Below are 21,472 nucleotides of genomic sequence, written 5' to 3'. Positions count from 1 at the left end.
GCATATGATGCAAAGCACCAGCTGTTCCCCAGATGTCATGCCAAAAAAAAAAGGGGGGGGGGGGGAGAAGAGAATTAAGAGGGGGGGAAAAACTCCAAACTGAAGGAAGAGTGATAAGGCCCTGTATTTATTATTATGTTTAATTTCCTAGTGAAAATGTCTTTATTCTTATAGGGGGCATGCACTGTGTTGCACCAGATGTCTTACATAATTTAATATAAGCATTTCTGCCACTGTATTACAAGTCTGGGCCTAAATTGACCACCTGGTAGGCCAAAGCACTAGGGGACTCCCCCCCCCCCCCCCCCCCCCCCCTTCTCCTATATACCACAGCTCCAACTGTTGGGTTAGATAATATGTTATTAGCATGATTTTAAACAATGGCTTGTTTGAACTTAAACTGCTTTTGCCTCTTCATCTCATATCCATCACTTTTAATTCACCTCTGTCTGCCTTTCTCTCACATCACGCTGTACAGAGATACATCTGTATTATTTTAAAAAAGGAGCTGAAGGTTTTTTTGTGGCACTTTTGAGGTCGGCAAGCAGGATACAGAGGAAGTAACAGCAGATAAAAGTAGAAGCTATGAATTTCTTTAATCTATTACTGCCATTATTTTTTTTTTCCTCCCCTATTAGATTCATTCATAAATGTTTTCACATCATTATCTTTCCAGGGTTTTCAGGTTAGGGACTAGTCTTTGATTTTTCTTTCAAGCAAAGCTCCCTAGTTTCTTTTTCATTTTGGGATCGAACTGTAAGCTACAAAACTTTGTTCCTTTTCAGCATTATGTTAATGGAACACACGTCAGCAGAACAGTATGATTTGTGTTTATAAAGATTGGCATGCAGAGAAAACCAGTGCAGGTACAGGAAGAACATGCACCTTTTGCAAAGAAAGGCTTTAGAGAGCCATGCGATTCAAATGTCGAACCTTCTAACCACTGAATCACTAAATGTTTTTTGCTCTGGTTGATATTAGTGAAACGCGAGCTGGCATTTGCACCGAAAGGTCACGTTATCTGCTTCACACAGGTGGTACGGATTAAAATATATCTGTTTACTTTTACTTCATGGACTTTTTGCATCAATTAGTTCTGTTGCAGGGTTTCATCCTGTCATATCTTGAGTTCTCTAAAGGTCTATTTTTATTTTTATTTTTTTTAATTTATTGATTAAATTATTATCTCTATTTTTTTTTTTTAGTGCAGTTATAGTTCTAGTCGCTTCCAGTGAGGGTAATGGATAGAGTCTTCTCTTCACACCTCCCCCATCACATTTATCATTCCCAGATCCATGCTACCATTTAGGTCATTGCATATCAAGTTATACAAAGTGTGCTGAAAGAACACAGACGATTAGTCAGTATCTTCAATGCTGGGATGTCTTCCATGACTTAGGACTATCAGTGCTCCCCTACTGACATATAAACAGCAGGAGCATCATCCAGAAGTTGTTTTCCCATCAGCATTGCTTCTAAAAAAACAAAAAAACAAAAACAAAACCCATTCTCTGCAAAGAGCTGACAATTTCAGTCTGTGGTTTATAGACGGGTTGTTTATGGAACAAAGATTATCCCTGCTATTACATCTGTGGGTTTTTTCAGGTAGTAGTGCTATGGTTTTATCGAGACACTTCTGTTTTGTGAAGCCATTTGGAGCCAGGGTTTGCTGTTGATGGTAGTGGTAGATCTGCCTGTCCGTGACGCTGAGCCACTTGTTTTGCTAATTCAATGTAATTAGAGTTGTTTGATTTATTCGATGGATTTCAAATGATAATAAGCTTCCATGTACTTGAGATGAAAATATTTGGCCATGATTTGGGATTCAGTCTTTCTATTTGCAAGTCAATTTCAGATTGTAACACAGGACAATTGCATTGCAAGTGCATTTATTGTCATGAAGTTAACACTTAACTTCATATTTAAGGCGCAGAGAGCAACAAAAATGAGAATAATAAGTCTTCCAAAATGTCAAACTATTCCTTTGAGCAAGACTGTGTTTGTGTAAATCTCTGAAGAATTTGGTAAAGATGTGAATGAGCAATGCTCCCCCGCAGTGAACAGCTGCCACTGATCTTTGAGATGACCTGGATGAAGGAACTTAGCACCCAGCCCCGAGTTTTTAGAGGAGAGCTTTAGTGGCAGCTGTGTTTGTAGTAAACTTGTTTAAGGTAATTAATTTAAATTTGCTTAATGGCAAACATCATCTCCTGTTGATAGTTTGATGCTGGGGGATCATAGTGGGCAGCTTAATTAAAGGCCTCCTTTTTGGGCTTTTCCTAGGCAACACACTGTCAGCTTGTCCCCACTCTGTCCTCTTCTACACCGTGTTATTAATGAAACAAGCAGGACTGAACAATGAGGTCCCCAGTGGTGCATTGTGCTTCCAAAGGTTGCCTTCAGCAATGCGCCACACCTCTGGAAACCCCAGGGATACCTTGTGAGAGTTTTCCCTACTCAGTTATAACTTCCTGCAGCCTTATTTATTTTTTGGACTAATTAAGATAGAACAAAAATATCCTAAAGTAAAGTGTGGTTTTTAAGCACATAGTTGCTACTTATGCCTGTGGTGACCCCTGGGAGTTTCCTAAATCAAGCATGTTGAGTTTTGCTCAAAGCAACTCCCCTCAGACTCAGATGAAAGAATTATAGGATTGCAAATATGTGTCTAGTTGTCTCTCTTTAAGTACCTTGCTTAATTTGTGTCCTTAATTGTTTTCCTTGAGGCATTACCAATGATTCTTTTCATGTTTGTTTGTTTTTTTTTTTTTTTTTTTTTTTTTTTTAATCATTGTTGTTTGATCTGTGTCAGTTTCCTTTTCATTTTCTAATGTGTCTTTGATAGGAGACCCTGTTAAATGTCATCTAATAACCATCTATTATCACAGGGTATAAACATTGGGGAACAGTGTACTATTTTATGCAAAACTGTAATTTGAATGTTAAAATAAGACACTGTTACTTCCCCTGCTACTTTGCTAAACTGAGCAGTGTGATTCTTTGAAATGATGCTGCACATGTAGCGAGAACTAGAAAATCACTCACATCTGATGCATCTTGGAGCTAGTATGCTAATAGTAGTAGGCTACATTAGCCACTACTAGGAAAAGATGCAGTGGGGTTAACAGTGTTCCTAGATTTTGTTAAGGCAAAAGAACATGCAAATAGCCTGTCTGTGTACAGTGGTGACATTCATCTCTGCTTGAGGCTATCAGCTATAACTAGTGGCTAATTCTGCTAGCATAACACTTTGGAAATCGCTGGGGGAAAAATAGCTTGTTATTGTTGAAAGCGGTGTTTCTGTTCTTGAGGCTATCAGTTTATATGCTAGTAGATGCTGATGTAGGCTACTTTAGCTACTATTAGCATAATAACCCAAAAACTAAAGTGGTTTGTGGCACCTAGCTTTTCAGTTGAAAGTAGATTTCTATCGCTGCTTAAGGCTATCAGCTTGAACGCAAGTAGCAGCTAATGGCGCTGCTTAGCAGGAAACTCTGTAAACACCTTGAGGCAACTGTTGTTGTCATTTGGTGCTATAGAAATAAAATTAAACTGACTAACTTGCCAACAGTTATTTAACCCCCCCAATTCTAGTGAATTAACCTATTAGTTGAGTGTATGTTCTGCTTTACAGGCATGCTTGGAACTAGTGGGTTATATGCTATTAGTATTTAATATAGGCTACTTTAGCCACTAGCATACTGGAATCTCTCAAGCTGTTGGAAGTCAAGTAGCAAAAAGTTTAATTGTTCCTGTCAAGGCAGAAGGAGCTAAATTAAAAAAAAATAAAAAAATCATCACAACATGAGTGCTGGGTGCATGCTGCTTTCCTGGCCTTTTTTCCTCTTTGTTTCATTCTTTTAATGAACATTTGCTATCATAAAGTTTGATTTCTTACCTCCTTAGTGGGACTGGAGAAGTGAGTCATTGTGTGAATCAGTTGCCTCCCAGTAAGAAACCTAAACCCTTCTTCAACTCACTGCCAATGTCAGCGAGTCAATAATACTCAGGGGGCAGATTGCCTGAGCAAAAGCCAAGCTCCAGTGGAGTCTGATGATTAAGCAGGTAATCAGAATCATTAGCAGCACTGGCCAGTGTTTGCTTTCATCAGTATGCAGCCCTTTGGAGTTGCCTTTCCTAATATCACACTGTTTGTACCGCTTGGATGTATTAATTGACGGATAGTTCTGGCTTCCTGTGAAACGTACTTTATCTTTTCACATTTTGCTGTATGTGAAAACGAATAACTTCATTGGGGTATAGGATTACAAGGATGTCGCATTCTCACACTCAAGACGACTGTGCAGTAATGCAAGTGACGGTGTTACCGCAGTGTGTGCAGAGCCTCCCGTGGGAGAGAGGACAGGCATGACAGTGTGCCTGCAGCGTGCTGGTTTACCCTTCGATGATCCACCTTAAGAGTGTCTCTCACTTGTCCACCCATCAGTCCTCCTCCCTGTCTGGAGCCACTGCAGCCAGTTGTCATTAACTCTGGCTGTGGGCATGATATTGTACTGCCTGGGCAGGTGTAATAATCCATGCTGCCTGTTGTGAAATGTTCTGGCTGTCTTGCTGTATTGATCAGCCTTGAACATTTGGAAACTGTAGCTGTAGAAAAATACTGCATATACAGCTATAGCACAGATTAAATTTGCTGTCTTTTTTTGTGGTAGATTGTTTGTAAAACCTTTGTATCCTTGGACATTGTTTTTTTCATTTTCTTAATAAACAAACCTCAAATGTTTTAGTCTGACATACCTGTAAAGTGCAGTCTTCACATGAAGTAGGTAATTTTAAACCACAATGTTGTTGGTTAAATATCATTTAGTCAAAATGTCTGACTGCTGTGTAATAAGCGTGCTACATAGTTGTAACTATTCATTTTTTTGACATTTAAAATATTCTAGTTAAACTGTTCTGCTTTTTTTATTGTCTCATTTCCTCTTTGTTCTTAACAGCAAGGAAGTAATTATTGTGCATATCCTAATTATGCTTTGCCTGGAGTGTATTTTATACTTATTTGCTGTTAAATATGTCATAGCCTGTTACACATATCTAAAAGTATAGGCCTAGGTGTTTTGTTTCAGTGGAGCATGAATACTCCTGCTGTGAATCCATTGCTTTAATCACTGTATAGATTAACATTTGTAATTATCTTTTGTATGCAAGTCTATATTTTTGCATTCTGCAAATGTGGCTCATAAATACCCTCCTTTCTGTTTTTCAGCTGTGAAGTTCAGCAGATATCCAGGGCTGCATTTTCCTGAGCAATAAGGTAAGAGGCTGTTAATGGAGATGTGGTGCACACATATAGTGACAGAAAAGCTTTTAAATCACATGTCTGGACTGTGGCTGGATAGATTGTGAGGGGGAAAAAAAGAAGTCATTACAGATGGTACACAACACCACTTACGGGTGAAAGAGAAGTAGCTGAAAATGTGTGATTTGGCTTTTCATTAAATTAAATTAAAGTGTGAAATCACACATTTGGATAATTGTAATGGAGGTTTTGCAGTTTTCACTTTTATGCTGTACTGAGACAGATTGGACGCCAATGAAATTTTCCCAGTGGCAAGCTCTTACTTTGCTACCAATGCTAGAGGATGAATATGAAATTCATTCACTTTAAAAGGTACAGTTTGCTAGTACTGTGTGGAACCCCGTCTTGCCTTCAGATATTGCTTAATTCTGTATGGCATAGGTGCTGGAAATGTTCTTCAGAGATTTTATTCCATATTGACACAATAGCGTCACGTAGTCGCTGCAGATTCGTCCACTCTACATCCATGATGGAAATCTGCCGTTCCAACAGTTTGAGAATCTGATAACTGTAGAGCCATTTCAGTACAGTGAACTCATTGACAAGAAATGTGTTTGAGTATTCTAGTCGTAAAGGTTGCTGATAAAGATTTAAAACAAGCTTATTTGGTATTGAGAGGCCGAAAGTATGCCAAGAAAATATCCTCCACACAGTTACATTATAGCAACCAGCCTGAACCTTTGACGCAAGGCAGGATGGATCCATGCTGTCATGTTGTTCACGCCAAATTCTGACCCTACAATCCAAATGTTGCAGCAGAATTCAAGACCGATCACATGTGGCAATGTTTTTCCATTCATCTTTTCTTCAGTTTGATGAGCCTCAGTTTCATGTTTTTAGCTGAAAGGACCTCAGTGTGCTCAGTCTGGTCATTGTCAAATTTCTGACCTCCACAAGGCGTTTTCACCAAGGGAACTGCTGCTCAGCAACCACGCCATTTCTTTTCCATTCTGATGCCATATCAGCTACCTGATAAAATATCCAGTTTGTGTATATTGTAGAAGACGTGCTACTTTGTGTTAATGGAACCTATACAGTTAGGTTACTGCTCTGTCGCGTGCTACATGTTTGTTCTGACGAGGCTTATCGGGATGATCAGGAGTAGCTTCCAGCTGCCGGGGAGCCATATGGAAGCACACTAAATGATTTCTAGTCGTGTTGCTTTTATCTGCTGTTTGGAGTTGCAGCAGCAGCATCTTTAGTTTTACTGTATTTTCTGCCCTTTTATTTTTCAATGCGCTTTTTTCCTCTGTTTCCATTATTGTCATTCTCTTCACTTACACGATTACAGGTTCACAGTGAAAGCTTAAGCACTTCACCTGTACAGCTCACTCTAAAGCATTACACACCAGTCGAGGGAGCCGCTGAAACTAAACGGTCTACTTCCGCTCCATTTGTGTGTTTACCCAGCAAGGGGGAGAGTGTGTAAGCAAGACACACCTGGTACAATTTATCAGTTACTCTGTGATCTTTTCTGTGGACACTCGAGATTATGCCGTTTACATTCAACTAACTAATAGTCAGTAGACTTTATAATATATTAAATTGTGTTTGCCTGTATACAGACCTCTCTAACAGCACACAATAATGTACATTTTCAAGTCGACTCAATGTGCTGCTTTCTGGGGGCAATTAACTAGGCAACATCTGGTGCCCAACTCCTTTGTAACTATGCTCCACTCTGCAAATGAGTTTACAGTTTCTGTGTGTTTTAGTTTTCTAGCAATTAATGAGCTCTGATGTTGATTTGTACCAAGCTTCAATAAACAGGCAGATCTCAATGTAATCAGATGTGCTTAAAGTGTAATCCTAAATTATAATCAGGCTATAGGTTAAGAATCGGCTTTTTGAAGTGATAACATGTTAATTACGCTGCTGTTTTGTATCTTGCTGTGCCTGCTAAAAAATTTCTTCTTTTGTGTTTGGCGTTGACCGTTGTTTAACGCCCCGAGAGACACAGCTGAAAACAAATCGGTGTCCTGCAGAGTGTTTGACATTTGCATGTTTTTGTAGCGTAACCCAGATTTAAAGGGGTTTCCCAATTCATTTAACAAAGCATTACATTTGAAAATGGTAGTGTGTCTTAATTTCAATATGGTGGGATGTTCAGAATTGAGCTGCCAGTAAAGAGAGAGACGGAGAGGAAGAGGGGGACAAGGAATTTGTATCTCGGTCCAAACCTTTCCTTAAAAGTCTGTTTATATCTGTCATGGCTCAGCTAGTTTGTGTGATCCTAGCCTCCTCCAGCTGTTCAGTACTCTGTTTGCTCTCACATGATTAGTCCAGCATGAGCTCAGTTTGTGAAGCTGTGAGCAGATGAACCTTTTGATACACGGCGCATACAGTATATAGACCAGCTTTGGCTGTCTTAATGATTCCCACAAAATATATTTATAAAAATATTAGTTTGAGTTCAGGATCTTTTCTTCACATTTTGCAGGATTTAAAGGTGATGAATGTGAAATGTATAAGATTTTACTGCAGCTTGCTTTCCAGCATTGACACAAACAACAGCACTGGGTTTCCCTGTATCTTGCATTGTGAGGGCTGTTTATCCTTATTCACATCCTAACGGCTGCCAACTAAACTACACTACACTTCCTTGGATCTCCGGCAATACACCAAAATAGGGTGAAGTAGGGTTGCTGAAAAAAGTAGACACAAAGGTGCCTTTATTTGTCAGTGACTTTATCTCAGTAGATGAGCAAAGAAGCAGTCTGAGCTAGCAGCAGATCAGGTTTCCATAATTTATTAATTTTCCAAGGTATTGTGTGACATCCTCACATGCTTTTTCCACATGCTGTGGAAGCACCTCTGCTCTGCTACTCATGAGACAGCAACCTTTCTAAATTATTTTTTTAATCCGTACTCTGTTTCTTTTTATCACTGCCAATTGTTTTAGTTCTGTTTCTCTGTGCATGGCCAACATATTGCATTTTAAACACGGCAACTGTTGCCGATGGTACAGCCCTGAGTGGATGTATTGTTGCACTGTCGGCCTCTTTCTTGCCAGGAAAGATTCATTAATTGTAAATGGAAGTAATAATGCTGTGAAGATACAGATTTTATTTTATTATGTAGTCTTATTATGGGAACTGTTGTGCTGGATATGAAGAGCCTAATGTTTCCAGGCACATCAACCCACAATTCTGGGTTGGACTGTCTTGGTGCTCTATTCGTCCATGTTTGACCCAATGCTGGATTACTGAAATAAGTCACTTTTAACCCAGCAGCTTTGTCTTTTTCCTTGCACGTATATAATTTTGATTTATATTGTTATCGCACTCTTTTGAAACAATATACTAATGAATGAACTAACTTATATTATATAAATATAAATGTTTAAATTACAGATATATTTTTGTACAGTATCATGCACTAAATCTCTGTCAGTTGATCTGATACCTTGCAGCTGAGGTTGTCTGTGGTTTATCTAACAATGATGATATGGTGTGTCACTATGGTGACTGTAAAGCAGTGGTTACAACTGACTATGACCAGATGTTGTGGAATTAGTGAGTCAGAGCGGCATCATTCAACAGCAATGGCAAGTATTTCTTAAACAAGGAGCGCTGTGCTGAGGAAGAAGTGATTTCACTTTCATAGCAGAAACCTGCCTTGATGCTGTGATATTTGTAGCAATGCTATATGTACTTTCTATTTAAATAGCCTTCGTTTATTGTTGTTGTTTCCAGGACTGTCTGTGATTTCAGAGAGTAAAATGCTAGTGATGAGCAGATGTGACTATTTTTTTTTTTTTTTGGTTTGTCAGCAAACAGATTAAATATTTATTTTTTATTTTTCATATGAGAATTGGTCTTACTCGCCCTGTGAAGTGAATGGCTCTCGGCCACATCACACCCTGACTGTTTCAAGCTATCGCTGAATTCCTTCCACAACAAGACATTTTACCGGCAAGTAGTAGGTCATGCCTCCTGGTGGGTGAGACTGAGGCCATCGCCACACCAGCTAACTGACACCATTATAGTGAATCACCTGTTTTTCCAGTCAGAGTGACTGTGCCATTGGGAAGGGTTGTGTAATCGGAATTGCATCACTGCCAAATAGAGGGGGGCCTCAGAGTCTGGGAATCCTTTGGCCTTCTTGGCATTCAAATCAACCCGACTATCATGGGTATTCTCCCCTGGATTTCTTTTCTTTTGGGGGTTTTTATTTTTTGTCTTTATATGTTTTTGTTATGGGTTATTAAAAAATAAGTCTGTTTTTTTTAAATAGATTTACAGTGAAATGGCTACAAATTCAATAAATGCAGCCACTTTCAGCATGCTAAAATAAAAAATGTTGCATGTACTTTGGACCTTGAATGTTAATATTGTCACTTATGTATAAATTGGCTTGATACTGATACACTGTCGTTTCTATTTGATCTCTAGTGACACTTTCATCCGTGATTATATCTGTGTTCATCAGTGTCGGCCCTTAGTTGGAGTCGGCACTGCTACACTAATGACTTAACTACTATCTGCATTCATCCAAACAGTATTCAAACTGAAGATCTTGTGCTATTACAGATGGATGTGGAATTATTATGGAGAAAAGTGACTAATGGAAATTATCTGACATCAGGGATTATCCTCAGACTTTAACGAAACCGGTCACACGTGAAACGCAATCCATCCAATAAACATTTAAAACCATATAAAGCAGAGATTATATGAACGTTTAGTGAATGGCAGAGTTTATTGGTTACAATGTCATCACTGTAAAGTGTTTTGAGAAATAAGTATGAAAATCACATTGTAAGAAATAAAATAAAAGGTTTACATTTTTTGTAGACTTGACAGCAGTGCATATGAGAATGAATGGCATATTGAGCTTTGGTTATACTTTGTTACTCACAAATATGATATCATATTGGAGACATGATAGCCAAAGAGTCATTCCTGTTATACTTCCTTGAAGTCCGCTTGTAGGCCTTTGCTGTCCGGATGCATAGTTGGTGCATTGTAATGTAAATTCTCCCATACAAATCTGCACAGTCACGTGGGGTCCACCCAGGTCCTTGCACTCACTGTCTGATGATGAAATTGAAGTCACTCGGACCTGAGCGGACCATAGCAGACAAAGCACAATCAAGGCTTTAAATCCACATGTTAAATCCATCAGCTCCCCAGTACAAAGTCTGATTAGACTGATTTGGACTATTGTAAGAGTAGCACAGGTAATGGGCCAGGAAGCTCCCTTAGCTAAACCAAACTGAATATTTTCAGTTGTGAAAGTGAATCTAATGTGGACTTTCTCTCGTCGTGTACTACATCTGAGAAAGGACAACTTCAGCAAACTTCTCCACCTTATTCTCCCGACATTGTCCCGAGCTCTTATGTCTTGTTGTACACTCAGCTGCGCAAACTGGCTCCATAATATCTTTGTTAGAGCACTATTTACCAGAGACTTGTTGAAAGTAGGATGTGTCATATTCTGATCCTGGTCTGGATTTAGCACGAAAAGCTCTTTGTCTTTGAAGGCAAACCTTGCAGTAAATGACACCATGACTCAATTCAAAGTAAAAGCTGTGCCTCAATAAATGTTGTGTTTCTGATGCATTTGTTTACCAAAGCTGATATTCTCCAAAGTTTGTCTTACTTGTAAAGCCAAAAGTCTGTATGTATAATATTACAGCTGATTTCTAAAGCTGCTTGCAAGTGTAAAAATTGTTAAAATCTTTTAAATGTGAATTATTTCCTCTGACTTATTAAGAATAGCAGTGCAAAATGGAAATGGTTAAAATACAAGCCCTTAGAGTAGGTTGAGCTATAACTCATCCTTTTTACTTGAGTCATTTTTAAAACGGTTCCCTATAGCAGATCTACCCCTACGCCACTGGCTTTACATAACGAGATATAGATCAGCTCGGTTCTGTTTCTAGACAAATTGCAGCCCTGTCAGAAGGAATTGGGTAAAGAAAAGTAGATGGACAAATGCACATTCATGCACAGAGATCTGTTCGCGCCTGTTTGTCTGTTCAGAACCTGCAAAGCCTGGAAGAACGACAACAAATGTGGAGTGAGTCACATTTGTGTCAAAGCTCTAACTGGCGTGGTGGTCTGTCAATGGTTTGGTGACTCTTGGATTTTTGGCTCTCTGATGGATGTTGCCCAGCTGTCCTCTGTGGTTTTCAGATGGGATGAGAGGAAGTGGTGCTGTCCACTGAGATCTGTGTTCAATTATGTCTGAGAGGAAGATGAGCTTTATAGACCTCTGACCAGTCTTTTTATTTACATTGTTCTCCATATGATGATGACCCTTCATTCATTTTATTATTATTGGGTTTTTTTTATTATTATTTTTTAATGTATCTTTTTTTAAATAAATCTAAATAGCTATAAATCTCTCCTTGGGCTGGTTCCATCTTATTTATGTGTTTATATGTGTAAAAACCACAACCAATACAGCCTTCGTTCGAACAAAATCATACAATTGATTGTCCCAAAAATCAGAACAGAATTGGGGAAAAAGGCTTTTAAATACGCTGCCCCTGCTTCCTGGAATAATCTGCAGAAGGAACTGAAATTATCAGAATTGGTTACCTTGGGAGAGTTTAAGTCTGTCTTAAAGGAACGAGAGAACAGCTCTTTTACTCAGTGTGATTGTTTTTAATGTACCGTACTCTTAATTTGATCTGTTATTGTATATTTTACACATGTTTGTATGGGATATTGTATTCGTTTTAAATGTTATATACCTACTGTATGTGGTATGTGACTTTTGTTGCCATGATGCCAGGTCTCTCTTGGAAATGAGATTTTTAATCCCAATGAGATTTTTTTTTACCTGGATAAATAAAGGATTAATAATAAAAAATAATAATAATAATTTAATAGTGCTACTTCTGCTTGATGCAGCTCTTTAGATAACAGCAGCTAAAAAAGAAACGATGGCAGTGAATTGGATTTGGGTCTTTTAATAATCTGGTAACCTGGAACAACAAGGTGGGCACTGGTAGCGTGTTTGAAATGGCCTTGCTGTTGTAAAAAGATTGTGTTAGAATGAGTTTTGTCCTTCACTTTATTTCGGTACACACACATACACATTTTCTTTTTGTGATGTGTGGCTGCAGTTGTCCGTCACGATGGAGCCACGATGGGTTGAATCGTGGACTTTGGCAACATGCTACACCCAGTTTGGGATGAGAAAAATAGAATGAGGGGATGTTATTAATTAGTTTTGTGTACTTCCCAAATGAGATTTCACTCTGTGTTTAGCGTTCTGCTGTATGGTTTATGCTTTTTAGGATATCACAAAGAACTTTGATACTTATCATATTTTGAGTTTGACTTCCAAATTTGTTGGTCAAAGTAGGCTGACGAGTCTGTTTCTACCATCTATAAAAGTATGTCATTCATTATGTACTGCTTCTTCATTCTGCTTTCAAGAGCTACAAATCAAATAAAAAGAATAGAATTGGTCGTTAATAGAATGTATAGCATTTATTTAGGGTATTAAAATAGCTTTGGCTGCTTTCTTGACTGAGTTTAATCTTTGATAATTAATTAATTTTTGCTTTAACAGATGAGACGCACAGACATATCGTTCGAATATCGGCATTAGCAGATACTGGCCCTTCTCACTGAAACTGACAGGTTGAAAAATAAAACGTAACATATTGCTGATATTTCTCTGTTTTCTTGAATTCTGCGCTGGATAAATGTTCAAAAAATTATGTGAAAAGCTGAAAGAATTGAAACAGCAAATATTTCTTTACCAAAGGGGGAACTGAATAACTGCAAATTAAAAAAACAAACAAACAAGAAAAGTATTTATACTTGACAAATTGTGATTTTAAACATATAATAATCAGTGCACCCTCTATGCAGAACCTCCTTACTGTCTCCATAGGAGTTAAGAGGGTAAATAGCAACTGCGTGCTATTAGTCAAGTGCACTTGATTAATTGATCATCAGCAAGTGTGAGCACTGCTATATAAGTAGAAGTTTTGGCAGTTTACTGGTCCAGAGCATTCATGTGTGTGTTAACAAAATGCCACGATGTTCAGCCCAGTGCAGTGCTCAGAAGTTGGAAAAACCCTCAAACTACATCTGAGACGCTACAGGCCTCAGTATGTTAAATGTTATCGTTCATGACAGCACAATTAGAAACATACTGAGGGGCCGCCAGAAAAAAACCAACACACACACACAGTGGCATGTCTTAGGTCCACAAAGTTGCATCTGAACAAAGCACAAAACTTGTGAATCAACTTTGAACCAAGCATCTTCACTTTGCTCTCATTGGTCCACGGTGGAGATGATGTGGCCATCTCATGACGCACAAAGTGGTCATGATCCACAGTAGCATGTTTGTGCTGGTAAGTGGTGTTTGGGTTTTGCCAAACCCCTCATACCAAGCATGAGGTTGAGGGGTGATCACTGGGATTCATTTACAGGACCTGGGGCGTTGCAGTCATTGAGTTGACCATGAACTCCTCTGTATTGAGGTTTCTCATGTGACATCACGCACACATTGCTCAAGAGTTGTTTGCCTTATTGGGTGTGATGCCATCACCAATTATTGGGGAAAAATATGTATTGACTGTCAGCGGTTCGCAAAGATTGCTGACTCTGGCTACTTGCTGATTGCAGTGATTACTTGAATTTTTTGTTTGTTTGTGTTGGTCTGCAAATACTTGCTAAGCTGAGCTTGGCAGAACATTAAAAAAATTCAACACACACTAGAAATGGTTTGTCTTCAAAGTAAAAGCTGTGCCTCAGCACTACAGCCAACATGCTTCATAATGCGTAACTTTTATTTTGAAGACAAACTGTCAATTTCTGGTTTGTGCTACACTTTTCACAGTTTCATTGCAGCACAGAGAGTAGTTAGCCAGTGTTTGTAGATGGGTAATTTCCATTCAAAGTAAATGCTGTGGTAAGACCTTAAGAGAGGCTCTGGATAAACGCATGACTGCAAACATAAATGAACTGAAGCGACGCTTTAAAGAACAGCATGCCAAAATTTCTCCACATAGATGTGAAAGGTTGATAAAATTGTAAAAAAAAGTAATCACTTCAAGTTATTGCCTGCTAAAGGTGGTTCAACAACTTCCTAAATCATGGGGTGTACTTAGTTTTTTTTTTTAATTTTTATTTTTTTTATAGAACCGCATAAAGTCTTGTGAAAACTTTCTTTTTCACGTGAATATCAGACAAACAGTGTTTTCTCATTTTAATGCCTTATAAAGCAGATCAGATGATAGTCGAGCCACAACCTGCCTCGGTAACCATAGCAACCTGTATTTGAACAAATCCTTGAGTAGCAATGGAGTTGTTAGAGGCTGAATCCATATTCTAAATAGAAAACAAAAGCTGTGGTCTTTACTTGAAAACTGCAGTGTGGGAGTAAGTGAGGGTTGTAATGCAAGATCAAGTCCGAGTATTGGCTCAGAAACGAGAAGTCTTACACAGCCACGTTTGTTTTCAAGTACCCGTCAAAGCTGATATCCATATGACAAATTGAGCCAAATTATGGTGGTGACTGTGGTTTGGCTTCATATTTTGAATAGATTCAAGTAGACTCCCTACTTCTAGTTAAGAGGCTGATATGGTCCAGGTTCACGTCACTCAAGATTTTCAGTTCCCGGAAATATTAGTAACAGCTTGAGCAATTTTTTCCGTTAACTTTTATTTACTTAATGTAGGCAAACACAACAAAAAACAGGGTAATGATAATAAATGATCATGCTGACTGTGTTTCACACTGCCTCATTATGTTGAATTTGTTGCAGTTGTGGGACTGTTTGCCTCTCTTCTTCGCTTGCATGAAACTCGACACCTGCACAAGAGCCGCTGCCGACAGAGATGCATCACCTGCCTGGCTTAGCTGCTTGCCAAGCTCGCTCTCTCTCTCTCTCTCTCTCAAATGCACATGCAAAAACACACAGGCACACAAAAGACTTGGAGTTTGTGACCTGTGGCATATGCAGTCTGTCACCTAACCCCACCACCAACCAGGTGGATAATTATGCAAGCAGGGTTTTTTAACATGCAACTTTTTTCCCCCCACGTAGAAGGGTGTGAATGTTCTATATCCTACATGCCTTTTTAAAACCAGGCAATAATGAAAAGCAGTTAAAGTATAACAAGTTTTAGTTTTATGGATGTTAAATTATATTTATTTCAGCATTTGTAACACAGCCAAAAGCCAAAAAGAAGAAAGACTGGTTGTTTAAAGTGTTATCCGACACATGACTTTTCTTTTCCATTTTCCAATTTGGCCTTTAAAAAAATAAATAAAATAAAAATCTAAGATAAAAAATACAGTTGGTTGACACCTGTAAAGCCTCCCTCCCTCAGTCACACTTGTTTCCAACCTGCATTTATCAAAACTTCCTCTGAGACTTAAAAAGACTAAACAGTGGAGTTTGAGTGTTTCTATCTCTCCGATACTAACAGAAGAAAACACCACAGGCCTCGTGGCACACAGGCATAAATATTCATTAACAAGTTTACCTTGAAACCAGATGTGTTTGTATGTGCATGTGACTGTACTCCCAAAGGGTTTCATTTTTTTTCTCCTATGCACTGATGCATTTGAAAGACTTCCAGCATCTGCTCAGTCCGGTGACTCTACTTTAAAAACATTTTACCCAGCGTGAGCCTGTGTGAACTGGAATGCACATGGTGAGCAGTAAGCAGGGTCACCACTTGACTCAGTTGCACTCGGAGAGAGAGAGAGAGAGAGAGAGCGATATTTACTCAGTTCCTCGTCCAACACTTTCCACTGACTCTTTCAACCTCCTGTCCTCTGCAGCCCCATTCATGCTGGCTGGATGATGATGATGACGTCATTTCTAACTGTGCTGGTTTGATTGTGTGTGTGACTAAGCTTGTGTGCTTTAGATCAATTTCATTTCTGCCTGATGAATAGTCAAGAGAGGGTCTAGAATGCCTTGTTTACACTGCGTTTGCCTTGGATATGAGTGGTCATAAAAATTGATTTATTGGCAGCTGAGGTTATTTAGAAGAAAAGGCTGGCTTGTTCCAGATGTACATGAAATTGGTAAACACTGAAACTCATTCATCATGGAATAATTGTCAGGACGACCAACCCTACTTGTGGGAGGGTGTTTGTGTAGTTGAGAAAACATTAACCGAATATATGAAACACTTGAAAGGCCAGTGGAGATGAGGAGCAATGGAAAAGGCCAGCAGGCTGTTAGCTGTGCAAGAGGTGCTAAAAATGAGCAAGACCGATTTTTACAGCGCTTGGAGGGTGGTTTCTTTTCGATTTAGGATTTTAGAACATCAGCACAGCACCGAATTATAAGGAGTTGATTAAACGGTGCCCTTTCGTTCTTCTCAAAGCTTCAAGCATTTCCTCCTGTGGTTTACCTCCAGTAGAACTCTCGCAGCCTCTACGTCGATTATTGTGTGAGCTTACAGATCAAGTTAGAAAATGAATCCTTACATTTGTGTTAGATGATAGAACGCACTTGTTGGCCAACATCCTAATAGCTTTGTCTCACATGAATGTAACCACTGCTTGTACTCTTCTAAGTGTTTTTCTGTGTTATTTAATCAGTATATATTTTAATTCAATTTTAATTCAATTTTTATTCATAATGCTAAGCTGTAAGGTTTTTTTTTTCTGAACCAGTCTGCAGCATTCAGACTGAGAACCACTGACAAAGATGCTAACTTATGCCAGCGACTTTGAGTTTAAGAGCCAGTGTCAGCATGTGTCGCCTTATAATAATTCAACTAAACCCACTCAGAATTACTATGGTGAAGCCTGACAAAGTACTGCATTATACAGCATGATCATTATTCGCTAGCAGTGCATAAAAAATGGATGGATCGCAATTTGTAACATGCTCTAGGAGCACATTAGTTTTTCCACCCTGGGGCTAGAGTGTAAGTTTTAGCTTTTGTATGTGGTTTTCACTGATTTTTTTTTTTTTTTTTTTTTTTTTTGGCTATCAGACATGGTTAATTAAAACTTTATCTTGGTATTTGTTATCAAGCATTTAAAAAGGGGTTTCTTTTAATAAAAAAAAAAAAAAAAAAAAAAAAAAAAAAAAGAACAACAACAGCGATTGCTCTCAATCTCCTAGGGGCATGTGCACAGTGAATGTTACGGCATGATAAATACACGCTGCCTTTGTGCAGTGCTTTGGGTCAGAGAATAAATCAACTTTTAACTTCAAATTAGAAAGTGATCTGTTCATCTGGAACAACAAGTTGCTATATGTTACTATGATAAACTGAGAGGCAGGTGGACTATGTGTACATGGGCTTTGCACTAGCCCAGTTTGGCCTTGTGTAGGGTACTAACATGCTCTGGTCAAATATCGAATTGATTGTCTGTCTGGTTCAGAAATCCTCTAGGATTGGCCTGTTTGACTTGTAAGCTGTTCTATTATTGGATTAGAGGACATGTTACTGTAATAGGGCATGGGCATTCCCAGCAGGCACTACTCTGCCTCATTGATCTATTGAGCGGTAGCTACATGTTCTAGCGCTCGTTCTAATTTTCCTTTTATCTCACGAGCTCTTTGTCTTGGAGTTCTCTACACATGAAATCAAATTCTTTGTGCACAGTTACAAAATGTAACACGCTTTCCCTTTACTCTTTCATGTTCTCTGTGAGCTGTCTGTCTCCACTGGTGTGATGCGTGTGTCAAACCCTGTGCCTCTGAGTTTCTAACTCAAATGACACAATGCTTAACACAAACCATACTGACAGCTCCCATCCTTTAGCATCTGTCAGCATTTGTTCTCTTGGATGTGCATTTACTAGCTCCAGTGGAGGTCAGTGCAGCCTAATCCTTAACCCAAAGCAAGGGCAGCAGTCTTGGCAGGTCATTTTATTATTGATAGAGTGTGTCCACAGAGTTGAGATAATGCGTTCATTTAGGACAGTCAATAGGCAACAAAGTCAATTCAATGCAGTTGATTTGCTATAATAAGTGGTGACATACAGTTAGTTTTTATATTGGAGTTTAGGGATACCTGTAAGTCGCTATTTGAGATGTGTGGGATTTATTTGTCTGTGCAAATACAGGGAAGACACAAGCATGCACTATTCGATTATCAGGGCTCTCTACATCTTGTTTCTCTGATAGAGATGTAGTTTTCTTAATTTACTAGAGGTGTAGTGGCAGATGTATGGCAAAACCCCTGACTCCTGTCGGCTGGAATTACCCGGTAGTTACCAAAATATAGACACAGGTGAATCGGTGCACACCGTACCGAATAAAGCTTCCATTACAACACAGCATATCCTGTAATCTGTCATCTTTACTGTGTGTAGACACTTGGTGTGTTCTGTTATTTTAGTATTTAAGCCAGTATTATCTCACAGGCAGAATACTTACCTGAAGTTCGGTGGTTCGATCCCAGGCTGCATCCTGGCTGCATGCCAAATATCCTTGGGCAAGATACTAACCCCGTGTTTGCCTACTGGTGGTGGTCAGAGGGCCCGGTGGCGCCTGTGTCCGGCAGCCTCGCCTCTGTCAGTGCGCCCCAGGGCAGCTGTGGCTACAATGTAGCTTGCTATCGCCAGTGTATGAATGTGTGTGTGAATGGGTGGATGACTGAATGTAGTGTAAAGCGCTTTGGGGTCCTATGGACTAGAAAAGCGCTATACAAATGCAGGCAGGCCATAAGTTAGATTGTACCAGGTCTGTTACAAAGTGCTGTCTTAGGAATAGACTGGGTTACACAGCCTGCAGGCTTCGTAACTCACATGAATGCAAACATTAAGTAAATGTATCAGTGCACTTTGAGATGGGGGACTTTTTCCATGTTGACAAAGCTTTTGTGATGAGAGATGGAGGTAGACCATTGTTTAGAAGAGACGGATAACATCAGAACACATCTTTACACCTTTGGCAATGGGATGGACGATACCTGAATGATTAAGAGGTGTGGGTCTTGGGGGAATTGTTTTGAAACACAAATCTAAAACGGGCCAAAATAGAAATGCATGAGTAAAGCATAAGTACTACAAATTGTCGCACAGTGCTGCAAGTAACTACAAGCCTAGAGTAATTCCTCACTCTTCAGTACTTTAAACAGGATATAGAAGTCGTATTGTCTAGATCAGGTGGCAGGAGATCGAGGGATGCACCTGGGACGTGTCTAAGCTAACACATTCACGGCGCTTCCCTTTTGCTCATGGCAATTCTGTTGAAGGGTATTAACTTCCCTGTCGGCCTCTCGGACATAGTCTTTGGCGGCAGGTACATGTACATTGTCACCTTTATTCAGGGTAAATATGATACGTAGATAAAATGCTGAAGACCTTCAGGGCTCGCTTGTTTGAAATCTGAGCTCATTGTTGCTGGCAAAGAATTTTTCCTTACTTTAGTTTTTCTTTGTGATGGCATTCATCATAGGACAGAGAATCAAGAATAAGTATGGCGTGTCGGTGCATCACAGCTCGAATATGCTGGATTTTAACCTGTGGATTATTTGGGACATTGCTGGGTTTTCTCCTTGTTTTCCTTCCACTAACCAAAGATATAGATATTGGCTTGTTTTAATTATTTTCTAAATTGATTATGGGTGTTTGTTTCCTGTCTGTGTTAATCCTGTGGATGGATTGGCAGTTTGACCAGGATTTACCCCAGCTTCTGCTCAATAATAGAGGTGATAGTTTCCACCCACCCACAATTCTAGTTGGGTAAGAGCACAAGACTAAAATGAACTAACGTTGGATCAAGTTGTTTCTTATCAGAAATGCAGAGCATTTAACAGAAAGGTGCGGATGTTTAACCAAGTATTAGGATGACTTGGGGTTGCGCTTTTGCTGGGATCAATTTAAGGTTTTGATTTCATTTTGATGTGAACATTATTTGGGTAGGGTTAGGAAAATGTAATAGCTTGATTTTGAACTGCATGCTCTTACAGTTCCTTAAATTTTCTGAGCTATGAGGGTGCCAAGTTATGCAGGATCTAAAAGTAATGACACCAGCAGACATGTTCCACCCACATATTCAATTAGAGGGCCAAACTGTACCACGTGGCTATAGACTGTAATAACCTGCAATTTTCTGGTGAAAAACGCTCTTTGATTGTAGTGCTAATTAGTGAAGGTTAAGAAATTGAAGTAAAACAAACTGTTTTTAAATTTAGATTATTACATCCCAAAATCCATGCATGAAATGTACTGAGTGGTCATAAAGGGGACTTTTATAGAACATATACATAGAACAATGTATATTAGTCATCATGTTTAGTGACACTTCTCTGAAAATCCACACTTATTACTCATTCAGGGCCAGTGCACTGTGATTAAACTGGCCCTGAATGAGTTTCTGCTATGGTTGGTGTACGTCACATGAAAAATGTTGTTTACAGCAAAGCGGTCCTGTTGAATATTCGTCGTTATGTGAGCCTGCAGTACATCAAAGGAGTGTAGGTGTAACTGGTGCAGTGGGTTTAAAGTCAGGAGGGGAACGGAGGCTTTGTGTTGAGTGTGGGAGTCTACAGTGTATTAATGATTAAGGATTTATACGTTCTCTGTCTGTGTTACTCTTACATGTACTGGTGGTTCGGTGTGTGAGGGCAGCGGCACCTTTTCCTCTGCTCGAGGGGCCTCCTTTCCTAAAAATCGCTAACGTTTCCTCACATTCTGGTGGTTTTAACTCCTCTTCTGCTGTTTGGTGGCAATTAGCTTTGATGTTTAGGTGTAGCTTTGAGAGGCAGGTGTATAAAATAGACAGAAAATGCTGCTAACTGACAACACCCTGATGCAGGTGGATGAATTGTACAGCCACATAAAAGCAGATGAGCAGGTAATCAAAGTGTGCAGGCAAACAGACGGGCCTGCCTCCAGATGGATTCGCCAGAATGGAGCGAAATTATGCCAAGAATGAAATGGCTGACTACTGTAGTCACCGAAAACAAAACTCCTCTTCATCGAATCAAGTGAAACTCGAGATGCAAGTCTTTGAGTTCTTTGTTTGGTTATTGCCATAAAAAATGTTTAGACCCATAGATTTTCTCTTTGCCTGTAAACTGATCAATTAATTGGTCTTTTACCTGCTGCTTTGGCTAATATACTACCAAATCTGGGAAATTAAGGGTTGTAATATTAGAATGTTTTCCCACACTCGTTTTTAATTAACATCTGGCTGACTAACAATATACCAAAATTAAAAAAAAAATACGTTTTTAAATGCCATGCTAA

At 39.2% G+C, this 21,472-nt stretch overlaps 1 protein-coding gene across 2 annotated transcripts in view; it reads left to right on the top strand.

The window, feature by feature from the left end:
* The window catches only part of tln2a (talin 2a), a 99,953-nt gene that overhangs the window by 21,025 nt on the left and 57,456 nt on the right, over positions 1-21,472 (top strand). For both annotated transcript variants that reach the window (XM_004539565.4, XM_076881664.1), the window contains exon 2: positions 5,228-5,275. The gene's annotated coding sequence lies outside the window, so the exon portion shown is untranslated. The remainder of the gene's footprint in view (positions 1-5,227; positions 5,276-21,472) is intronic.

The sequence above is a fragment of the Maylandia zebra genome, linkage group LG1 (genome assembly GCF_041146795.1).
Source record: "Maylandia zebra isolate NMK-2024a linkage group LG1, Mzebra_GT3a, whole genome shotgun sequence".
Classification (NCBI taxonomy): Eukaryota; Metazoa; Chordata; class Actinopteri; order Cichliformes; family Cichlidae; genus Maylandia; species Maylandia zebra.
The sequence above is the reverse complement of the archived record's forward strand: the minus strand, read 5'-3'. Positions and strand labels throughout refer to the sequence as shown.